We start from the raw sequence: 4,015 nt of genomic DNA, 5'->3' as shown, positions 1-4,015 counted from the left end.
TAATGAAAACAAGTGGTCTCGAATGCCTATAAAAGCACTTCCGCGTTTTTCAATAGCACCACGACTGCGTGGCAAGGAGAGAGAGAGAGAGAGAGAAATGAAGAGGGAAAGGTAGGGAGGTTAACTAAGGACTTGCCCGGTTGGCTACCCTACACTTGGGGAGGGGGAAAGGGGAAGAATAGATAAGGAGAGAAAAAAAATAATAGAGTCACTCATTTGCAGAGACAGTCACAGAAGAATCTCCGCTGTCACAAGCGTTCGTATAATCCTGTATTCTTCACGAACTGCAGAAGGGATTTTATGGCCTTTTACGTGCAAGAATGCATAGGCAATGGCCCTAGGATTTTTTCTTTTGAGAGTATTCCGTTATCCAACAGGTTTATTTTAGCTTGGAGAGTACGTCGGTGAGTGTCAAAGGATGGACAGTGACACAGAAGGTGCTCGAGAGTCTCATCGCACCCGCACAAGTTGCACGCCGCACTGTTAGCCATCCCTATTAGGAACGAATAGGCGTTGGTAAATGCGACGCCCAACCACACGCGACACAGTAAAGTTGTTTCGCGACGGGAGAGTCCAGGGAGTAGGCGAAGTCTCAAGTTAGGGTCAAGAGAGTGCAAGCGTGAGTGCACTCATGATGTGCAAGTGCAAGTGCAAGAGAGTGCAAGTGTGATGTGGCGAGCAAGCGATTGAAGTTGCCGCGCAGCATCCGTTCTTGAGAGGGGTATAGGCACCCGCTGATGTTTTTGATGAGCCGAGCGTGCAGCTTCATCTGGCGCTGTCGTTGCCGACAATTCCGCAATGGCTCGGCAACCATTGAAATACAATGTCGTGTACTTCTTCGAACGCGTGATGATGAGCGTGCCTTATTTCGTGCACTAGCTGCTCGTGTAACCCATGGCGTAGGGCCAACTGCAGATTTTGTAGGGCTGCTTTGGAATCACTGAAAATGGCCCAACGATTTGGCGGCTGCTGGAGCACGTAATTGAGTGCAACTTGAAGAGCCGCAAGTTCTGCTGTTGTAGACATGGTATTGTGCGAATATTTAAATTGCAAAGTGGAACAACTACTGATGGAACCGATGGAACAACTACTGCTCCGGTAGAGCTATTGGGATTGGTGGAACCGTCCGTGTAAATATGTATGCGGTCGAAATTAGACTCGTTGAGGGCAAGCAGAAACAATTGCTTCAGGGCTATTGGTGACAAGTCTGCCTTTTTTTGTAATTCCAGGAACTGAGAGGCACACGTGAACTTGCCGGAGACACCACAATGCTGATGTTGGGCGTTTCGCAGGCTTGAAGCCAGATGGTATTGAGGCATGGTGTCTCGTCATAATACTACAGAATGTAGCCTGTGGTCTTCGTACTGGCAAATCGGCTAAATGATGGGTTGGTAGCCGTGAAATGTGTGGGAGAGAGGGCACAGGACATGGTAGCAACCTAGCCATTCATGTAGCGTCATAAGTCTGTACGCCGGCATTTGATAAGTGTCGAATTCTGAGGCTACACAGAGTTCAAAGAAGACGCGAAATTGTAGAAGCGTACGCGATACATAGGAGGGCCGAGCCCATATTGAGTAAGCGTGCCATCATTAAGTTTAATCGACAGAAAGCTGAATTATCGGAACAGTTTGATCGTCTGATCATCTGGTCGAGTGACATAATGTGCGCTCGGGTTGCACTATGCGTTGACCATTTGGCGTCGCAGTGAACAGATTTTTACTATTTGCGTATATTCTTTTAAATCGAAGCTGTATATGGCTAGTTTCCAGCGGATCGATGTCCGGAGACCAAGAACCGTGGGCCGATCCCGAACATAGTGCAATAGCAAGCCGACCCGCGGCAGAGGTGAAGCAGGCTGCAAGCACTCCTCCATCTCGCAAAAATAAGTTTAATATCTTGGGTCCAAATATAACCCGTATCAGATATTAACCTAATAAGAACAGATACTACACTTTGACCCACGTCGGCCATGTCTACGTTGGCACCATACACGTGTACGCCCCCGCGTATTCAAACTAGTGCCTACCAATCTGAGCGTCTTCTGTCTCCTGACGTCATGCTCTACGTAGGCTCCTTTCCTCAGTTCTGCTCTGAATGTGAAATAGGTAGGCCGCGTGTTGTACAGTATGAAGAATAACATCAGCGTTTTATATACCTGCATACCAAGAGAAAAGATCTTATAAGCTTTGCCAATTTACAACGTCCACAACGGCAGAACATTACGTAATACTTTCTGCGTTACGTTACATATGTCAGCATTCAGGACCTCTTCGTTGGGTAGTTCTGAGTGATTCGCAAGCCTCATTGCTGAGCCTAAATGAAATCAGCTTAAGAAAAACAAACAGCACATTGACATACGAAATACAGAAGACATACGCCATAGCGAAAGATCTGCAACACGACATAACTTTCCAGTGGATTCCAAGTCACTGTGAAATCATAGGAAATGTAACGGCTGATCAAATGGCACGTGCAGCTCATCAAAAGAATGAATTATCACTAGTTCCTCTAGCAACGAGTGATGCGCGTTGTTTATTGAACAAACTATGCGGTAAATTGTCCAAGGAAACTTGGTTCGTAAATGATGCGCAGAACTCTCAATTATATAATATTGATCCTGGAATGGAATTCAATATTCCGTTTAAAATTAACCGATCGGTTGAAACAACAGTACATAGGCTTCGGCTAGGCACTGCCTATACTAAAAGCTTCCTGTATAGGATAAGAAAAACTAATAGTGCTACATGCTCATGTGGAGAGGCTGAAGAAGACATAGAACACCTTCTTCTACACTGTAAAAAACATGATGCTCCCCGTAAGAAGCTTTCAGAAAAACTACATGGCTTGGATAGACGACCACTATCCATAGGAAAAATTTTGGGTCCATGGCCGACAGAAAAACTACAAAACATCGCTGCGCGCGCCTTGGTCCAATTTTTGGAGGAATCAAAAATATCACAAGAATACTAAGTTATATATTAGTTATTGCAGGCATTGTTATTATTAACAGGCACTCTTGATTACATGTTTACTGTGTCTTCGTGTTCATGTGGCATTTGTGTATGCGCACAAGACTTGTATTTAGAGCACAGCATTCAAGAGGGACCTAATTCGCAAGTGCCCAACATCCTTGTGAACTTGGTTTTGAGAACATTTATGGTTTGTGAACTCATGTGTTGTGTGTGACCACTTCAGTTCTGTGAGTATTTATGTTATGTGAACTCTTGTGTAGCGCGAACATTTATTTATATTTCAGCTAAGACTTTGTACGTGAATGTTCGTACATGTGGTTATTAGTCCAGTTTGGTGATTTTTGACAACATTCCGAGGACAACTACCATGCAAGAGAAGAGGAGTAGCCGGCGCCACATATAGGCACCAACCTCTGCTTAAATACATTTATTAAAAAAATAACAGCGTGCCTGCCAAGAACGACGGCGTGAACAGAAAAGGGTATGGGCGCGGCGGTGGAAGGAGACCACCGACGATGAGCAGGCCGCGGACGCCAAGCATAAGCGTGCTGCCCGCCAGGACCGTGAGGCGGAAAGAAATGCGAACCATCCATGTGGCCCCGATCCCGCAAACTTGGAACGTTTCACCGGAGCAACGGTCCATCACTGGTCATCGACCTTCACAGACTGGAATGGCACTGAATGTTTTTCTTATATATGTTCCTTCAAATAAAAACTGGTTGTTAGTCTGCGCCCTTGTGTTGGCTTTCCTTGTCCCGTCGTTTAGCGCTTCACCAAATCAGGCCCACAGAAATTCCGCGCAGAAGGCTTTATTCGCGCTACTCAGGTTCCTGCGGTCTACGGACCTTCATGATAGACTTAAAGAGCGCCGCCCACTACCGCTCTGTAGTGGACGTGGTTACCTTGTTTGTGCTCGTCTCCGGCTCTCTTTCTCTCCTTCCGCTCTTTTTCTCTTTTTATCCGCCTACCCTTTCCCTCGGAGCAGATTAGCCGATCGGAACTACCTCTGGTTAACTTGCGTGTCTTTCTATGCATAATTTCCT

At 46.0% G+C, this 4,015-nt stretch overlaps 1 pseudogene; it reads right to left on the bottom strand.

Moving 5' to 3' along the window:
• Nucleotides 1-1,791: 1,791 nt before the first annotated feature.
• Nucleotides 1,792-1,971, bottom strand: LOC119437801 (U2 spliceosomal RNA; annotated as a pseudogene).
• Nucleotides 1,972-4,015: the final 2,044 nt, after the last annotated feature.

This window comes from Dermacentor silvarum, chromosome 1 (assembly GCF_013339745.2).
Source record: "Dermacentor silvarum isolate Dsil-2018 chromosome 1, BIME_Dsil_1.4, whole genome shotgun sequence".
Classification (NCBI taxonomy): Eukaryota; Metazoa; Arthropoda; class Arachnida; order Ixodida; family Ixodidae; genus Dermacentor; species Dermacentor silvarum.
This window is presented reverse-complemented; position numbering and strand designations above follow the sequence as displayed.